The sequence below is a fragment of the Juglans microcarpa x Juglans regia genome, chromosome 8S (assembly GCF_004785595.1).
Source record: "Juglans microcarpa x Juglans regia isolate MS1-56 chromosome 8S, Jm3101_v1.0, whole genome shotgun sequence".
NCBI lineage: Eukaryota > Viridiplantae > Streptophyta > Magnoliopsida > Fagales > Juglandaceae > Juglans > Juglans microcarpa x Juglans regia.
The window spans coordinates 3,438,046-3,459,006 of NC_054609.1; the positions used below are offsets into that span (position 1 = coordinate 3,438,046).

General features: G+C 43.7%; 1 pseudogene; it reads left to right on the forward strand.

Moving 5' to 3' along the window:
* Positions 1–16,467: 16,467 nt before the first annotated feature.
* LOC121243857 lies at positions 16,468–17,714 on the forward strand (annotated as a pseudogene).
* Positions 17,715–20,961: the final 3,247 nt, after the last annotated feature.

The following is a 20,961-nucleotide window of genomic DNA, read 5'->3' on the forward strand; positions in this document are numbered from 1 at the left end:
TCGTGTCTCCTTACATGGGGGTCGTGGGCGCCACATCAGAAGTTCTTATTTGTCTCGGACTCAGGATATGAGTACCCCGAAGGAGAAGAGGTCTACTAGGAGTATCCTGTTCGGGCCATTTGATTGGACGTCGCTCTCTCCAAGATCATGTACGTTAAACTGTCTAGGAATGAGGAGGACAGGCTAGTGACAGTGCTATCCTGGGTATCGGCTCACCCTCACGATATAGAGACTGATGTGGTCCTATCTGACGTCAACATCAAAAGTTACTTGATCGTTCCCGACCGCCTGTACGTGCTTGGTCGGGACTTCTTGAGAGACCTATCTTTGCTTCAGGCCAGAAGCGTTCCTCTAATCCTCCTTCGGCTGGCAGCAGGGGGAAGCACCCAAAGGCGGGGTCACGACGAAGCTGGTGGAGTTCCCTTAAGGAGGTCGGGGAATCTTGGAGCAGAGAAGCTGCTTCTTGGAGTGAAACTGGAGGGACCAGACCCCCTTCTCTCTATAGGGGTCGAGGAACGAGGCCAGGGGGTCCCGTGCGAGTGGCTCGAGTGCCTAAAGATCCTAGTTCCCCTTACCTGGGGGACTACTTCTTTCCCAAGTGCGTAGTGCTCGACGTTCTCCTCGTCGTCTCATCTGCCAGAGTTCTTCGTTGAGGAGGAGGAAGATGACAACTTTCTTCAAGCCACCTTCTTCAATGCCTTCATCAAACCTACCCCTTGGGGAGACACTCGAGCAGGAGGTCGTTCTCCCTGTTCCTCCAATGGCCACAACAGGATCTCCGGCCTCTCCACCTATCCCAAAGACTGCTGGTCGGGAAGACGCTGCTCCCTCCATTTCCCCAAGTATTGGGGCAGAGACTCCCTCATCCTCTGCAGTTCTGGAGCCTGATGATAAGGTGGAGGCTTGCCTAAACTCCCCCTCCATTGTGGATTTAAGCAATGATTGTGTGTCGATACCATCGCCTTTCGTGCGCTCTTCCCCGGTGCCGGAGGTGGGCTCCTATCTTACCTCTCCAAAAGGGGCGTCCTCGTGAACTCCCCCGATGGGAGAGTCAGGCTCGGCCGAGGGGGAAGTTCGGTCTGTGACCAACGAGAGGCCCCTGACTGGTGAGGGGCCCATGCCAACTGAAGAACCCTTCTCGAGTCCCACTGTATCCGAAGATTCCGTGCGAGAACAACAGGTTCCTATGTAGGAGGAAGCTGATGCGCCGGAAGCCCCTGGCATGGGTCCTTCCTTGGAGTCCATCCAAGACATGCCGAGGCTTTCGTGGCAGTTGGGGAATGCCTCTTCTTCCTCCCGTGCAGAGGCGGGAGCGAGCCAGACCACTGGGCCGGGCTTTAAGAGTTCCTGGGCCAAGGCAATCGAGCAGGAGGCCTAGAAACTAATGCCTTTCTTTGCCCAGGTATACTTCGCTTGTACATAGCTCGTTCCCTCGGTCATTTCCCTTTCGCCTCCTAAGAGTTCCTCATACTATGGGCCACGAACCAACTGGCAAGCGTGATCGTCAAAAAGCGGGGGAGCTCGAGGAGGAGAACAGGGCGCTCTGGTCCCTGGCTCTTCTCACTCACCTGGAGATTCGCATGGTGAATCGGAAGGTCGAGTTTCTCTCCCTAAAGCGCAATGGACTGATGGAGGACTTGGAGGCCTTGAAGGAGTGCCATAGGCTTTTGAAGGACGAGGGCTAGAAACTCAAAGGGCAGAAAACCGCATTGAAGTTGGAGTTGGTCGGGGCCAAGGAAGAGCTCTCCTAGGTTACCTTGGAGTGCAAACGTCTTCGGGACAGGCATATCGAGGCCCAAAAGGACTTAAAGAGGAGTGAGGAGGAGCTGCAGTCGGCCTGAAGGGGGCTTATGGTTCTTGTGGAAGAAAGGGATCATATGGCTAAGCAGCAGGCCTCGGCTGCTAGGCGACGCTCGAAGTTGCTGTCCAGGCACTTCTCGCTTGTTCGAGAAGTTTGACCCCAAAAGGCACGGGTGCAGCGGAGTGAGGCTCTAGCCCGTAGTTTCGAAGCCAACCTGGTTGATGCGTCGAACACCATCTTGGCTCGGGACACTCAGATCTCGGCCATGGAGTCTAGTCGGGAGGCTAGTGTTAAGTACTTAGGGAGATCACATCCCAAATCAAGAACACCTGGGCCATTCGAAACGCGACTCGGGGGTATGGCTACAAGGAGGGCCTCGAGTAGCTGCGAGACCATCTGCGAAAGCACCCTAGGACAGATCTCAACACTCTGAGTCTGGCCTCCCTTAACCAAACCCTTAGGCTTATGCGTTCATCAAGACCCACGGGAGGGCAGGGATACCTCCAACCTTCCCAGGCGTTCCCCTTCCGCCCCAGTAGTTGTGATTGTATGGGTTTCAAGCCCCTTTGTTGCTTTTCCTCTCCTTTTTTTTTTTTTTGTAATCTGGACTTCCCTTTATGATGTAACTTTGACTTTTTTTTTTAATGTATATACTTTTTTTTTGTCCTTATTCAAATCCGAGTCAGAGCTCGAAACGCTTTGGGCCTGGTCTTAACCCCGCCGCAAGTCTAGGGACTCGGTTTTGCTAAATATAAGGCTCAGCAAGTCTAGGGACTTATATCCGAGCGGCCATTCGGGCAAAGCTCAGGATGCTCTTAGCCGGACCTTAACCCCCAGCGAGTCTAGGGACTCGACTTTGCTGGACACGAGGCTCGGCAAGTCTAAGGACTTGTATCCGAGAGGCCATGTGGGTAGAGCTCGGGATGCTTTACATCTGGCCTTAACCCCACAGTGAGTCTAGGGACTCAACTTTGCAGGACACAACGCTCGGCAAGTTTAGGGACTTGTATTTGAGAGGTCATGTGGACAACGCCACGGTGAGTCTAGAGACTCGACTTTGTTGGACACGAGACTCAACAAGTCTAGGGACTTGTATCCGATAGGCCATATGAGCAGAGCTTGGGATGCTCTAAGCCCAGCTTTAACCCCGCGGTGAGTCTAGAGACTCGACTTTGATAGACACGAGGCTCAGCAAGTCTAGAGACTTGTATCTGAGAGGCCATGTGGGCAACCCCACGGCAAGTCTAGGGATTTGGCTTTGTTGGATACGAGACTCGGCAAGTCTAGAGACATATCCGAGAGGCCATGTGGGCAGAGCTCGGGATGCTTTAGGCCTGACCTTAATCTCGTGGCGAGTCTAGGGACTCGATTTTGCTGGACACGAGGCTCAACAAACTTGTATCTAAGAGGCCATGTGGGCAACCCAGCGTCGAGTTTAGGGACTCGACTTTGCTGGTTTCTAGTTTTGAGAATTCGACGAGTTTGAGGTGAACATCCATACGTCTTCATTTATAAGTACACGGACTTCATTCATGGATAACATTTGTGATCCCTAGGCAAAGTACCTCTTCAGGTGCTTCCACGGATTTTAGGGGGGGGGGGTTCACGGCCTTGACCTCTTTGAGGTAGTAGGAACCAGGTCTATTGCTTGTTGTTACCGCGTACGAGCCTTCCCATCACGGCCCCAACTGCTCATCATCCTGGGTGGTTACCCCAATCTGTTTTAGCACCAGGTCTCCTATTTTGAAGGAGCGTGGCCTGACCCACTTGTTGAAGTACCGCTCTACTTTCCTTTTATTGCTCGTTGTCCGCATCGCGGTTTCTTCCCATCTTTCTTCTAGGAGATCCATGCTTTCTTTCAATCTTTCGTCGTTGACGCTCGAGTCGAAGTGCTGGACCCGAAATATAGGCGTATCTATCTCCACGGGAATCCCTGCTTCGCTCTCGTAGGTGAGGGCGAAGGGAGTCACTCTAGTCAAGGTTCTGATGGTCATTCGGTATGCCCACAGTACCCCCGGAAGTTCTTCAGTCCATCCTCCTTTATGAACCCCCAACTTTTTCTTTAAAGTGGACAATAGAGTTTTGTTGGTTGGCTTGGCTTGACCATTGGCTTGCATAAGGGTGTAACTGTTCTTGTTTTGGACAAATTTTTGGATTGAATCGGTATACATCGATCTTACGTTTTTAAGAACTGATATTGCACCGGTTACCCTCCTAAACCAATACTTCCGATTTTATCGATTCTTGTCTGGTTTTTTCGGTTTTAGTATTAGTATTACTAATGTATTTATCAAAATGAATATGTTGAGAATTTATTAAACCATAAAATGCAATTAATATATATACTTTATATTTAAAACATATGATCAAATAAATGTTCATGTTTAAGATTTAAATTTTATGTTATAAATTATAGTATAACATTATTTCATATATAATTATATACATTATGTAAAATTATATACAATATTAAAAATTAATTAAATATATATATGAACCGGTCCGGTCCAGTGCCGAAACCTGAAACTGAAATCGGACCCGTTTTGATCGGTTTTTAAAATGGAGGAACTGATGCCGGACCAAACCAACCTATCTGAGCCGATTCTCCAGTTTATTTTTACCGCCCTAGGCTTGCAGGTGTCCCGATGAAGAGTACTTGACCTTAATCTCCAGCTCTACGCACCATTCCCAAAAGTGCAAGCAATCAAATTGTTTCCCGTTGTCCGATATGAAGCTTTGGGGGAATACCGAACAGGCAAACTATCAACATTCACAGAACTTCGTGATGGCTCAGGCAGTGATGGTTGCCAGGGTTTCTACTTCGACCCATTTTGTAAAGTAGTAGACTTCTATGACAACAAACTTTGCCCCTCCTCTAGCCGTTGGGAACATGCCGATCAAGTCCAATCCCCACTGTGCCAAAGACCATGGAGAGGTGATAAAAGTCAAGTCCTCTGGCGGGAAGCGTGGCACAAGCGCATGCTTTTGGCATCTCAAGCAATTCTTTGCGAAGCTCTCCGCGTTTCGGAGGGAGTGAGGCCAGTATTATCTAGCCCATGTCACTCTCGCGGCCAATGCTCTTCCACCTAAGTGGTTCCTCCAGATCCCTTCATGAATTTTGGTCAGCACATATTGGGTTTTGTCCGACGAGATGAATCTTGGGAGAGGCTCAAAGAAATCTCTATTGTACAGGACCCTTCCCACCAATGTGAACCGCGCGACCATGTTCCTGACTTTGCGTGCCTCCTCTAGGTCGCCCGGGACTTCGCCTTCCTACAGAAACTTCATGATGTCTGTGGCCTACTCGAGAGGTGTCGAGTAGGTGACTGACACCTTGAGCTAATGGCTGGGGAATTCAATAACTTGGTCCAAGGGGATATGACTGTCGAGCAATATGCCAGAAAATTTATAGAGCTTGGGCGATTTGCGTCTCATCTGATAGCCACCAAAGAGTTGCGGGCCGAACGTTTTCAGGAAGGGTTGCACTCTCAAATCCGCAGACAAGTTGCATGCCTGCAAATCCAGAACTTTCAGAGGTTGGTTGAGGTGGCCTGTATTGCTGAGCGAGAGCGAGGTGCTGTGGTAGGCTCCCCTCCGGGTAAGAAGCGACTGAACGTTGATGGTGAAGGGAGCAGCTCCGGGTCGCCGCAGAAGTTCGTGCAGAGGATCAGGTCTCGATCGCAGGCAGCCTCCGGTGTACATACTGGGGGTCGAGCTCCAGTTTGTGGCAGATGTTATAAAGCCCACGAGGGCGAGTGCCGTCAGGGTTGGAACCAATGCTTTGAGTGCGGTCAGACGGGACACTTTTCTCGTGAGTGTCCTAATCGGACCCAAGTGAATCAGGGTGGTCATCGAGGTGGTAGAACTGGTCAGAGGCAATTAGGTCAGGCTCAGATGTACGCGTTGACCCCTGGTAGTGCTGGCAATGAAGTTCCAGATACTCAGGACGCTGGAGTTATGGCAGGTAAGGGTCTAACCTGATCTTTCGTAATGGATGTCTTGTGTGGTTTATTCTTGGGTTTTGGGAAAAGTTATGCAAGTCGTACCCATACCCGTTGGGTGTTGGAGGTCGTGTGATTTTTCTTAAGCGTGTTCTGGTTGTGTCTTGTATCTTGCTTTAGCGTGATGTTTGACCCTACAAATTTCGAGGACGAAATTTTATTTTAAGGGGGAGGATGTAACACCCCGTATTTTAGTGTATTTTCTCTGAATGAGTATTTTTAATAATTCAAAATTTTATTCTCTTATTTTAAAATTGGTGGATTTTTAGTGGGTTTATTTTATGATTTTTAAAACTTTGAAAATTAAATTTGATATGTTTTCTTAATATTTATTATTGTGATGCGTTTAAATTTTTCTTTATTTTAAATTAATTAATTGTGGGATTTAATTATTTTATTTTCATTGTATTATTACGTTTAAATTATTTTAATTGATTTGCTGTTTTAAAATCGTTTCCGTTGGATCATTTTTGTGACTCAAGATGTGAGGACTGGACCTCATTTCTTTTCCCCACTTTTCTTTTTCTTTCTCTTTTTCTTTCCTTTCTTTTCTTCCTCTGCTCTTCCCCTTCCCGCGCGACGTCTTCCCTCTCTATCCCCATGCTTTCCGTCGCTCGCCCAGTCCGCCGTCGTGCGCCTCCGTCCGGCGACACCACCCCTTCCGTTCGATTCCCCATCGGCCAGCGACCCCACCTCCCAAATTCCAACTCCTCTCGTTCCGTCGTTCTTCTCCACGCGCAACACCAAGCCGCGACGTTCTCTTCGTTCGCGCGCAGCCATCGCGTCACCTTCGGCCACCATTTCTTCACCACTTCATCCTTGACCTCCTAGCAACCCAATGGACCCAACCCCAGCTCTGATCCGTCACCGGTGAAGCACATCCAACCCCATTTCGGATTTGGGTATTTTTGGCCTAAAACCACTATTTGCGCCGCCACCCACAGCAAACCACCACCACCACTAGCTTCACCGACCTCCCTAAGCCCTACCCTATCAATTTCGGGTCTTAGTTTGTCTCCGTTGAAAAGTGAGATTTTGAGACCCACGGCCACAGTGTATTTTACACTGTTACGTTGCTGAGCCGCCATTTCTTGCAGTTTCGTGATCCTTCAAAAATTATTATATAACACTGTAAGTATTTTTCCAAAGAACTTTCGTGATTTAAATGTATTTTTACACTAACACATATTATTGTGATCTGGTTGGACAGCTGGACTGAGCCCTAGGAGTTCGGAGGTCGGATGGATTATGGACGGAGTTGTGTGTTTGGTTGGTATTGTGAATTGTTGGTTGTTGTGGTATTGTTTTATGTATATGGCATATTGCACGCATGTTCATGTTTGTAAATGAAAACTGGATTTTTACATGATTGCATACACATTCATGTGTTTATCTGAAAATTAGATTTTCATGTGAAATGATTTGAGTGTGTTTGAAAAGACTAGATTGACTGGTTTGAGAAAAAGGAAAAGAGACTGTAGGGACGGTGGTAAGCAGGGATGGTGGTAGAGTCCCACCTGTGATTCCCGCCTACGATGCACGCTGTATGGATGGCAGTAAGCAGGGATGGTGGTATAGTCCCGCCTGTGATTCCCGCCTACAGTGCTCTGATAAGTGTTCATGGTGTGTGATAAGTATTCATTGTGTGGAAAGGAACTGTAGGGATGGTGGTAAGCAGGGATGGTGTTAGAGTCCCGCCTGTGATTCCCGCTTACGGTGCACGCGGTAGGGATGGTGGTAAGCAAGGATGGTGGTTGTGTCCCGCCTGTGATTCCCACCTACGGTACACGTGGTAGGGATGGTGGTAAGCAAGGACGGTGGTAGAGTCCCGCCTGCAATTCCCGCCTATAGTGTCCAATAAATGGTTTGTTTTGTGTGAATCATTTTCTAGGAAAATGAAAGACTATGTTTTTGGGCCAAAATAAGATTTTGGCGTGTGTTGGAAATAATCATTTTTGGGAAAAAATGGTATTTTATGGCTAAGTGGATTTTGTCGTATGAATGCATATTGGTTGCATTAATGTATTTTTTATTCCGAGAGTTGTTTGGTTTATACTTACCTGTGGTACCATTTTATAGTATCGCAGATTTTGATGCAGATGAGGATGACGAGTCTTAACTTGGCTCCGTTGGTGGAGTGATCTGGGATTGCTCCTGTTTATCGGGTTTCAATTTTTATCAATTTATGTGTTGCCTTTGTAATATATTTGGGATGACTGTATAACTCTTTAAAGGTAATTTATTTTGAATATTTGTATTTAAATTTCTGGTATTTAGATGACTTATTTATATTATCCGCTGCGATTTTTATTGTGCACTTTTGCATGTTGCACACACTTGAGCACATTTCGTTGGGATGCGTAACCCGTGTTGTCATCATCCTGACGTCACAATTCCCTTGTTTTTGTACGTGGGAGTCGGGACGTCACAGGACGACATGTGGCGAGACAATTAGGTACACGGTCAAGTTCTCACATGGCTTAGTCTAGCTGAGAAGCGGGGAATGGGCTAGGTACTTCTTCAGTTCGGAGAACGCGTTGTCACAAGCAAAATTCCATTCCTGAGCCTTCCTCAGGATCTTTAAGAATGGAAAGCATCAGCCTTCCTGGTCTTCGTGAACGTTGGGGGGGGGGGGCATTCCCACTATTGCCTTAACTTTCTCCGGGTTGGCCTCGATACCTCGCCCAGAGACCATGAAGCCCAGGAACTTAACTGACTCCACTTCGAAGGTGCACTTCAGTGGATTGAGCTTCATTTCGTAGCGTCGGAGCACTGCGAAGGCTTCCCGTAGGTTCGATAGGTCCTGTTTGGGTTTCTTGCACCTTACTAGTAGGTCATCTACATACACCTCCATGTTGCGGCCAATCTGTTGCTTGAACATCTGGTTGACTAGCCACTAGTATGTGGCACCGGTGCTCTTTAGGCCGAACTACATGGCCTTGTAGCAGTAGAGTCCTTTGTCCGTGATGAAAGCTGTTGTCTTCATCGTCTGGACTCACCTGTATCTAGTTGTATCAGGACTATGCGTCCATGAAGCTGAGAAGTGGATGACCGGTCGTTGAGTCCACTATCAAATCAATGCAGGGCAAGGGGAAGCTATTTTTCTGGCAAGCCTTGTCAAAGTCCATGAAGTCGACGCACATTCTCCACATCTCGCTCGCCTTCTTGACCAATTTCATATTGGAAATCCGTTCGAGATATTGGGCTTCTCAAATGAACCATGCCGCAAAGAGAGGGTCAACTTCATCGGCCATGGCCACGTACTTTTCTGCACTGAAGCTTCGGTGCTTTTGCTCGACCTTCCTGGCTGTGGGGTCCACGTAGAGGCGGTGTTCGATGATTGAGTTTTCAATCCCGGGCGTCTTGTCGTGGCTTCAGGCGATCACATCCTCGTGCTCAAAGAGGAGTTGTTTCACAACCTGCCTTAATTCAGGAGTCATTTTGGTCCCTACCTGTACTGTGCGCTCAGGCCTTTGTCGATCTACAGAAACCAACTCCAAGGGCTCATTGGGTTCCACCTACCACAATGTCTACTCGTCTCGAACTTCTTCATCCCATTCGGCTAGGGGCGGCAGCGAAGGTGGTCCGGCTACCTCATTTGCTTCCCCGATCATCTTGACTTCCTTAACTTCGTGCCTTAGCTTTCAAGCGTAGCATTTTCGGGCTAGCACCTGCTCGCCACGGACCTTTCCCACCTCCAAGTTCGTGGAGAACTTCATCTTGAGGTGGTAAGTTGAGGTTATTGCTCTTAGGTTGTTCAGGGTCTAGTGGCACAGTATTGCATTGTACGAGGAGGGGGCCTTCACCACTAGGAAGTCGACCATTGTGACCGAAGTCTTGGGGGCCTTCCCGGCCAGAACGGACAGCGTGATGGCCCCCATTAGCTGGTCGATGTCGCCCATGAAGCCCTTAAACGGTATTGGGGCGGGGAGCAGTCAGTCCGAGTTGATCCCCATCCGGACAAAAGCTTCCCAGAATAGAATCTTTGTCGAACTGCCATTGTCGACTAGGACTCTTCGAGTAGTGAAGTTGGCGATCTGTATGGTAACTACCAATGCATCGCCGTAGGGGTGGAGGATGCCCTCCTCATCCTTCTCATTGAAGGTTATCGCTGTTCCCCAGGCGTGCTTCCTGGTGCCAGTCGCGACCCTTCCCTTTGTGAACACTTCCTCGTATTGGGCCCTTCAGGCATAGGCCCTCCGAGCTGACGAGGTGGAGCCTCCTGCGTATCCTCCCACGATCGTGCGGATCTCACCCACATGGTTGTTTGCTCTTACTGGGCTCCGATGTCACTGGCTCCTTCGGGCCTCTCTCCCAAGCCTTCGTCTCCTCGAGCTCTCACTATGCCGAGCCCTCGAATGGCCTCCCTAGCACAGTTCCTGTTGGTCCACCGTCTGCTGCTGCTGGTCTAGCAGGCCTTCCAACACCTCCCTCCTCCCACGTATCCTTCCACGATCATGTGAATCTCACCCACCAGGCTTTTAAGAGCCCTCAAATGGCCTCCCTAGTGCAGTTCATGTCGGTCCGCCGTCTGCCACTGCTGGTATAGCAGTCCTCAGTATCATGCCTATCCGTCAGCTGGTAAATGAAGTACTTGCGGCTCTCCTGGCCTTGTCGTGGTTCCTTCCACAAGCTGAGGGCGCATTCGCCTTCTAAGGCCAGGCTCATGTGTGCATGGGGCCCACCGCGCACCCGGGCAGCAAGGATCCGAACCAAGCCCTTGCCGCCCCCTTCAATGTAAGAGGGAATGCTTTGCACACGAGTTCTCCTGGGACCTATGTAGGGTCATGTGAGCCTTGAACGTTTCCAAGTGCTCCAGGGGGTCCTTGCACCCGTCGTACACATCCATTTGAGGGACTTTGGATCTTGGGGGTAAAAGAACCACCATGACTTCAGCGCTATACGGCAGGTCCATGCTAATGAGCAGCTGGTCCATCGAGGATGACGTGCCTATCCGTTTGGACATTTCGACTTATTTATCCCTGAGCTCCCAGAGCTAGAGGCACATTCTGCACTTCTCTTCTTCGCCTTCGGGATTCACCATGATTTCGCATGTTGGCTGGGCTCACCTTCCTCTAATTCTCCATCAGTTCTTCACAGAGTGTCGTTCTCCTGGCGAAGAGACGCTACCTCTTCCATCAGTTTCCGTATGGTTTAGCCCATCTAGTTAGTCCTTGCTTCCATTACTTCAAACTGTTCTTCTTCTTGTCATGAGGCTTGGGAACATGTCGTTGCGGGCATGTGAAGGATACGCTATTATAGGAAAAGAGATCCTACAGACGGCGCCACTGTTGATGTCGCATTTCCTAGCCCAAACAACTCCACAAGGGCCCAGTTCGTTCAGCTGCAACTATGAAGAGATGAGGGCTTCAGGGTGGGTAGGGACACTTCTGATGCCAAAATCAGTATGTGATTTCCTTGTGAGGATTATGAAATCTTAGGTATCAAAGTGTATGAACCCCTACCCTCGCTAAGGGATGTGGTATATATACCTGGTCGGGGGCGATCCTTAGATTATGGATGTTTTGCTCCTAAGGTTGTGTGTCCCTGCCAGCTCCCTACTTTGCAACAGACTTGCCAGACTTGATCGTGGCGACCACTGACAACCTAGGAGGGACGTTGAGGCGTGCCTAGTCTCGGACTTCAATAAATGCGGTGTGGCCCCTGTCAGATGCATCCACTCCTTAGGCCTGTCCAGAGGTTGGTGTTAAGGGATAGGGGCTGTCCTTGACCTCGCGCGCTGGGGCTGTCGACCAATAGTGGCGTCAGACAATTCTGCCTTCCAGCCTCTGGCTAGCGCGTGTTATCTGACTGTGCATTCTCCTGCCGGGCCTCTTGGTCCGACCTGGCCCGACCCACTCCTTACCCTCAACCCTGGAACTGCTCGGGCCTTGTGGGCCTGGCCCGGCCCTAGGAATTACTTCCCTCACAATATCATAAATATACCTTACAATAAAAATAAGTTTACAATCTAATATACCACATCAAGCGACGTAAATTTATGAGTTTACTTTTATGGCTAAAATATTTTTCTTTTAATTATAAAATAAATCGAACATATCACACATTACTCATGCCAATTTATAAATATATCTTTATAAAATCTGTTTGTATTTTAGCACTTTTATATTTAGTTTGACTTATTTGAATTGGTATATAATGAATGCTCTTTAATGGTTGCTTGAATGTCAAATTTCGGTTACGTTTGAAGTTGAATTGAGTTGTGAATAGTAGTATTTTATTAGTCCTATTGAGATGAGTTCAACTTTTTAGATTGAAATATATGAAGTATGTTGAAATGAATTTAACCTTTTTATGAGAAGTTGAATATGTAGTAAGTCTCATCAATAATTGATTTGAAATGAGTTGACAACGTATTAAAACTTAATGATCATTATTATGTAATATTACTTACATTTTATATAATTTATTATCATATTTGAGCCAATGATGCTATTTCATAGAAGCGATGGGAAATATTAGGTTTAAAAAAATATTTTATAAACATTTATATAATACATGGATGACAAAATAGATATATATGTTTCAAGATTGTGAATAAACTCTTTCGTAAATGTCAAATACAACTTTAAGATTATAGGAAAATAGGGAAAAACTCTTTCAAGTAGTTTCATAAGCAAATCTTCGTAATAATAATCAACAACACCAAATAAGTCTACCGATAGCTAACCGATGGTTTTATTTTTATTTTCATCTCTTTTTTTTAAACATTAAGAAATATTTTTTAATATTTAAGAAAAGAAAATAAAAAATAAAAAAATTAATTCAATACATTTTTTAGCATTTAAAAAATAATAATAATAAAAAATTAAAATGCACCTATTGGTGCAAATGTTCGGTAGACCATCGGTCTACCTAGCATTTTCCCATAAATAGTAATACCACATCCATAATAGTTCTAATTATCTAATATAATCGTTACAACTCAATTTAAATTAAAACTCTATCTAATTTTAAATTATTCAAATCCAGTCAATTTAAGTGAACTCTTTGTTGGACTCTCACTCGACCAAGACTTAAGTGAGGGTTGAGCAAACTCTCTATTTGACTCTCTCCCAATCAAACAATGAGTGGATATCGAGTGAACCCTTGGGTTTAAAATTCTTGTGCCATTTTCCTCTTCCTTCAAGCCATCTTAACCTCTAAGTCCTTTTATAACCTTGGTAGTCGTAGTCATGCTCCCAACATCAATTAGAATATAAAGTTCTTTTTATTATAGACTATATCAAATATATGATATTAGACCGTACTAGTTTCAAAACTTATATTTTAAAATTTTCTTTGTATTTGGGGTAGTTTGTGTGCAATATGCCGATTATGATAAGTTGATATGCTAAATAGAAACCCTATGTTGGTTAGAGAGTAAAAATATATATTTATATATATTAGAATGTGGTACATTGAAATCTTTTCAGGGTTTGGGGGTGTTTATTGAAAATAATAATATGAGAGGTGACAAATTGAGAAAATTATGTTGAGAAATTAATTTTTAAATAAATACTTATTTTCATTTTCGAGTAGTCATTGGAAGGGGCTGACATTACCATTTTACTTTTTTTTTTCTATTTAATTACTCTAATGCGCAACGAAAAATAAAAACTAAATGGGAGTGAATTAAAAAAGGGTTCCTCAAAACAAGAAAATGTTGAATTGAATGCAGAATTCATCAACTTATTAATTTCAAAGCTCAAACACTTCCTAACTAAACAAAGAGATTCTCTTACAGAAATTTTATATAGTAGTCTTATACTACATACTTCCACTTAATCAACATATGCTTTATCATTTTTATCATTCTATCTTAATATTTAGATATGTGTATTTAAATAGAATGACAAGAACAAGAAATCACATGTTGATTAGGTAGATGTTATGGTGCAAGACTTCCTTATAGCATTTCTCTTAAATTATGGGTATTATGCAACACAATATTATTTTTCACAAATGCTACTCATTTAAAACATGGTTGTGTAAAAAGTTGTTAAAATGGTTGCATGTGTATCATTTTCCAATACATATAAATATATATGAAATGTTTTTTTCTTGAGTAATGCAAGATACAGTTTTAGGGAATGCAACCTCTAGGCACTCTCTTTGAGAAAAAATGAGATTCTTCGTTAAAAAAAAAATAATTTTTACATGTGAGTCCTATATTTTTCTACTCTTTATGAATGAAGTGTACGAGACTTGGTTCCCATCACTATAAATATCGTTTCTCTTTTTCCTTAATGCTTTTACACATTATTTCATAAAAAAATTATTTGTATAATTTTAAACAAGTCTCACGTATTCTATTTTAAGAAAGTTAGCAAACATAGAACAATATTAAAACATATATAGTTTTTAACATTAAGTTCTACTTTTAAAAAAATAAATAAAATTTATATATCATAAAACTTAGCCTAGTTTGGATACACAGTTCAGATAAGATGAAATATTTTGAATAATAGTGAAATTTTTTAAATTAAGATGAGATGAAATAGTTTGTAAAAAAAAATATATGTTTGGATAGTGAAATAAGATGAGATAGTTTTGAATTTTTGAGATTTGATAAAAGAAAATACTAAAACCACAACTGGGTATTCCCAACTGGGATCCTGACTAAGTTTTCACAATGATTAAGTATGTATTTTTTATTGGTGTTTTAAATTTTTTTTTTAAAAAATATTTAAAATTGATAAAGAAAAATGCATGAAAAAAAACATTGGGCGGATTCCAGTCACAATTCCCCATGTGTGGGTGTAGAAGCATTTTTTATCAAAAAGATTGAATCTCACTAATGATGGAGTAATAATTATAGAGTAGTGCTAGAGAGCAGCCACTATAGATATGCACACATTGCACACACTACGTGGCTGCTTCTCAACCTTTCCTTTTGTTTTTTTTTTTTTGGCAAAAAGCAGATGCTTCTCATCTCTCTCCATCGTCTCTCTCATCTCTCTCTCAGCAGCGTCTCTCTCATCTCTTTCTCTCTCCTCGACTCTCTCTCATCGTCTCTCTCTCTCCTCGACTCTCTCTCTCATCTCCGCTCTCTCTCATCTCGATCTCGGTCTCTCTCTCTCATCTCTTCTCTCTCTCGTCGTCACTCTCTCTTATCTAGGTCTCTCTCTCATCTCGTCGTCACTCTCTCTCTCTCATATCCCCTCTCTCTCATCTCGGTTTTTCTCTCATCTCGTCGTCACTCTCTCTCTCATCTCCGCTCTCTCTCTCATCTCGGTCTCTCTCTCATCTCGTCGTCACTCTCCTCTCATCTCCGCTCTCTCTCTCATCTCAGTCTCTCTCTCATCTCGACTCTCTCTCATCTCCACACACTCTCTCTCATCTCCTCTCTCTCTCTCATCTCGATCTCTCTCTCATTTCCGCTCTCTCTCATCTTTCTCTAATCTCAAATTTAAGATATATGTGGTTTAGATGATGTCACATAATGTGTACAAAAATACTACTATAAACAGTAGTTGCTTCCAATAATATTTCATAATTATAATATTACTCTATAACATATAATAAAATTATTTAATTTATATAAAATAAATATGACATGTGGCGTTGAAGTCAATATTCAAAGATTATCGTGTTCTTTTTTCGAGGCTTAAAAACAAAAGGAAAATACTATTTCCACATAAAATTGTTACCGAAATTTTATACCGAAATGCATTTTATTTTATTTTTATTTTTATTTTTACTTAATGATTAATAAAGTATTTTTAAATGAATTTATGATAAAATATTTAAAGTGTTTAAAAAAATGATTGAAAAAAAAGCAAAAAATAAAAAATAAAACATCTGCGTTTCGGCAGAAGATTTCGGTACACATCCTGGAAACGGCAAAAGAAGAGAGAAATCTCACTCAAAACTCGAGTCCAAATCAGGCATGAATTACCGACATTCCAAAACAGTCGTAAAAACAGTTATGATTGTAGGAAAAAGTGTCGAATATTCCCCTCATTCTCTCCCGCAAGCTCTCAACCGAATTCCTTCACCTTCCTCTGCTTTTCGTCAAACTATGTCGACAATCCCTCTTGATTCTCCAGCTCACTCTCCTGTAACTTCCTCCTCCAGCATTCAACCAACTCTGTTGCGGAATCTCCAGCGACCAAGGTTATGCTGGTTTACAGTTGGTAGGAGAACGATTCTCTACCTATCCTCGGACACATCACATCTCCAAACTCCTCTTTTCCCTGTAAAAATTCTCAGATTCGTGTTCATCGGGATAAGCCAGGCCCTTTCCGTATATACGAGTGTTGTTTTCTAACACCCTCTCTCAGGTTCTCCATCTCTCAATGAGGTTCGTTGTTCGAGACCCATTTCATTTTTTTTTTCTCTCTGATTTTGTTGTTTTCTTCCCATTAATGATGATGATGATGTTCTCGTTTTTGGGTTTCTTTTTAGAATTTATGGTCCTTACTCTGCCTTGAAGGTTTCAAAAAAAGAGCTGTAGATTTCTCAGGTAATTGAATTCTATTTGGCCAAATGTTCGAATTTAGTTTAAGTGGCATGCAAAAACTATACAAATTTCAATTTTTGTTGGTGTTCTTGTACGTGAAAGTTATCCTTTTATCCGTTTTTGTGTTCTTGTATTCTGATTGTTTTAAAATTCGGGCATTCTTTGTTTTTGGATGGAACAAAGATTTAAACTTCCCCACGATGTCGGAAACCAAGGCCAGTACGAGGTGTAGAGGTGCCAATTTAGACAGCTGCCGAGACGAACCAGTCGCACTTGTCCTCAAAACCATCGCCATTGCGTCGATCCTCATCGCTGGATCCATCGGAATCTCCATCCCCATCGTTGGAAAGAGCGGCCGCTTCCTCCGAACTGACAGCAATCTCTTCGTATCCACCAAGGCATTCGCCGCCGGCATCATCCTTGCCATAGGCTCGTACACATGCTCCCGGCAGGATCGGACGCCCTCACCGACGAATGCCTGCCCAATTACCCATGGTCCAAGTTCCCCTTTGCTGGGTTTTTCGCCATGGTGGCTGCGCTCCTCACCCTCCTCGTCGATTTATTGGGAACCCAGTATTACGAGCGCAAACTGGGGATGATTCCGTCTACCGAGGGGAGAGTCCGGGCGAATCCTCCGATGCGGGACTGGAGTCGGGGATTCTGCGGGCGGTGGAGGGTAAGGAGAGGAACGAGAAGGTGTTTGGGGAAGAGAGAGGTGGCGGGATGCACATTGTTGGGATGCATGCGCACGCTGCGCACCACAGACACGGTCATGCGCAGGGACAGGGCGCATGTGAAGGGCACTCTGCTGGACAAGGGCACGGCCATTCTCACAGGCATGGAGACAGTGGCGGGGAAGATAATGGTGCTGCTCGGCACATTCTCGTTTTGCAGGTGATTTCTCTCTCTTTTTCTTGGCTTAGTTTTTGTTTGGGTGTTCCTAAGCATTCTTTATGCAAGCATTTAAATAATATCTTCCTTTTCTCTGCAGGTTTTGGAACTTGGGATAATATCACATTCAGTTATCATCGGTCTATCACTAGGAGTTTCTGAAAGTCCCTGTGCCATAAGACCCTTAATTACAACATTATGTTTTCATCAAGTCATTGAAGGACTTGCCCTTGGAGGCTGCATCTCCCAAGCACAATTTAGCAATCTATCTGCAACACTAATGGCTTTTTTTTTCGCCATCATTACCCTGGCAGGCATCGGGATCGGGAACTCCATTGCTTCATTTTACAACGGGAACAGCCCCAGTGCTCGGATCACTGAAGGCATCCTGGATTCCATTTCTGCTGGAATTCTGGTTTACATGGCTTTGGTGGACCTAATTGCTACTGATTTTCTCAGTAAAAGGATGAGCTGCAACTACAGAGTGCAATTAACATCTTATTTTTTGCTCTTCCTTGGGGCTGGATTGATGTATGCACTAGCAATCTGGGCTTAGATTGTTGATGCAACTGTTTAAAACTTTCCAGCCTTTTGCCTGTTCCTTTTTGGCAATGCATCACAAAATTCTTTCATTTTGTATTACACGTTTGGTAAGTAAGTTCTTTAAGATTGATGGATAATAGAACTTCACAAAACACATTGTTTGTCTAGATTCGATTTGAAAAATGTAACATCTGAGTATTTATCAAATATTAATACCTAGGTTGGCCTTTGTGTCCATCACTTTTGGGTAGCTACAACTAGTAGTGTGTTTCGTTAGAAACAATGTTGTGATGAAGAATACTTATTATCTTAACTATAGTAATGCATACTCATTCCAAGTAGAGTAAACTGAGATGATTTCGTATGTTAGATCTACTTTACAATAAAAGTAATTTTATAATTTAACGTATCATATCAAATTATGTCAATTTGTAAATTTATTTTCAATTCTGCCATTCTTCTCTCTCAACCTCAACTTGGCCAAATCCCCCATCCCCCCCCCCCCCCCAACGGCAAAAAAAAAAAAAAAAAAAAACTAGTTCTGTTCCTCCCGCCTCTTGCCTCCCCCTCCTCATTTTACCTTTATGTCAGGGATAGGATATCTAATCCCTTAATCCATTCCCAATTTGCCTAAAATGACAATGAGTTGAGGATTCAAGATCTCGATATTCAATCCTTATTAGTTCCTTTATCAAACTGAGAAAAAAAAAAAAAAAAAAAAAAAAGGAAGGAAGAAGAAGAATAAGAGAACACTAGTACCAATTTTGGTAACTTTCAGAATGTAACATTCAAAGCTGAATGTGAGGGGAGAAATCCCCAGGGGCTGGGCCTAGGATGAGGCCCGGGCCCACATGCAGGGTCTGGGGTGGGTCGTGTCGGCCCGGGAGGCCCAGAAGGAAGGACACAAGATAGGGTGTCCTGACAAGAGGATGACCCTGACACAACGGGGCAGCCTAACACCATAATTGGCCAACCGCCAGAGACATCCGCGTTCCAATCATAGCTGTCTGGGCAGTGCTAGAGGATGAACGAGCTTGTATAGGACCATGCCGCATTTAATGGCGCAGGAGCGGGCACGCTATGCTAGGTGTCATAGCCACGCCGCATTCAATACGTCCCGGGGGTTGGCGCATTACGGCATGCCCCCTGAGGGTCTGGGACAACCCTGGTTAGACCTGGCAGGTCTGCAGGGAGGCAGGGACATCCGATCCTAGTACGAAGCAGCACACCGGTCATTGTCGCCTTGAGGCTTAACCTGACCAAGTATAAATACTCTTCCCTCCGTTGGAAAAAGGGTTACTGACTTGCTCTCTTGAATATTTCTACACTCATTATCTCTAGATTTCATTTTCTCTCTTCATCTCCTACCTTGAATTAACTTGAGCGTCGGAGGTATTACGGCCCCCGAGCTCCCCCATTCTTCATCTTATAGAGAAGAGATCGAGCCTCAACAGCGTAGAGTTGCCCAGGCCACGAAACACGACATCAACACTGAACAATCACATGAATCATTTCTCATGCTCTAGATCTCCAACAGTTCACAATTCTTTTCTAAGTTACAGGGATTCTAGCTTCTAACATTAATGTTGTGTTAAGATGGGAAAGTGAAATTACAAAAAGAAAAAAGGAAAATGATTTGTACAATCCTAAGACATTGTAGGTTATATAAGATGTTGGGTTATTTTAAAATTCACTCCAATTTGACTTTGACTTCTTTTGAAGTTTCCCGCCAATATGATTTTTTTGTTAGTTACACATTGAAAAAACAAGCAAACTTTTAGTGGTTTATAAGTGAATGGATTTAACAATACATAAATTGTAAAACAGAGTATATTTCCCAATTGATATTTTACAGTATAAGGCAATATAATATATACATCAGACTTGGAATGTAATCCCATGATTTGTGGGATATGTGCAACAATAGAAAAGGAAAACATTAAAAGAAAGATCGAAGCCTTGAGCTACGGTGGTTGACTTCTTGAATTGATATCGTTGAAGAGATTTAAGGATGAAACAAAGGGTGTGTTGACATCACCCCTCAAGCTCAACGGAGGCAAGCATACGATGAGCTTGTCTCTAAGTGGTGAAAATTTTGGCATTACAAGTATGAAACAAACATCAAGTTGTCTATGAGTAACACGTTCACGAATAAAGTGAAACTCAATTGAACGTATGGAAAATGGGATTAACCGAAAAATAGGTGGCGCCAATATTGTCACACCAAATAATCGGGGGCTTAGAGAAAAATTTCAAGTTCCTTGAATAGAGCTTGTAACCATATAATTTCAGCAGTTAAATTTGCAAGAGCCCGATACTCGGCTTTGGTGCTTGAATGGGCCACAGCTTGTTGTTTTTTTGAACTCCATGAAATGAGATTTGTGCCAAAATTAATTAGATAGCCGCTTGTACAACAATGATCATCTGGACACCCGACCCAATCCGTGTTTGATAAGGCTTGCAAAGTCGTATCTGAATGATACCAATACAAAGGCCATGGGTTGATGTTGAACATAAATAGCATAGAATACGCTTAACTGCTGTCCAATGATTTATTGTAGGCTACTGCATGTACTGGCAAACTCGATTTACAGCATATGAAAGATCAGGTTGAGTTAGTAACACATATTGCAGAGCTCCAACCGTGCTAAGATAAAGAGTTGGATCTGAAACGACCTCACTATCAAATAAGGAGAGATTCTGTGTAGAGAACATGGTTGTTGCTACCGACTTCACATTGTGCATATTGGTTCTCTATAAAAGATCAGTAATGTAGCGAGATTGAGAGAGAAGAATCCCATCCGAGCTTCGATGAGTTTCAATGCCAAGAAAAACATTTAAACGACCCAAGTCCTTGATGGGAAGATCACGACGTAGCTGATGAAGAAGTTCGTCAATGTGCATCTATGAAGAACCAATGATGATAATGTCATCCACATAGATTAGGATAAATAGTTGCACCTTGTTTTAATGATACAGAAACAATGTAGGATCAGCCTTAGATGAAGTAAAACCCAACTCAATAAGTCGTTGGCTCAACCTTGAAAACCAAGCACGTGGGGCTTGCTTGAGCCCGTAGATGGCACGATTCAGTTTGCAGACATGGTGAGGGTACTAAGAATGAACAAATCCTTGTGGCTGAGACATAGAAACAGTCTCCATTAGTTGTCCATGCAATAAGGCATTTTGGACGTCCAACTGATGGATGGGCTATCGACATGAAACAATAATGGATAGAACCAACCGAATGGTTTGAGGCT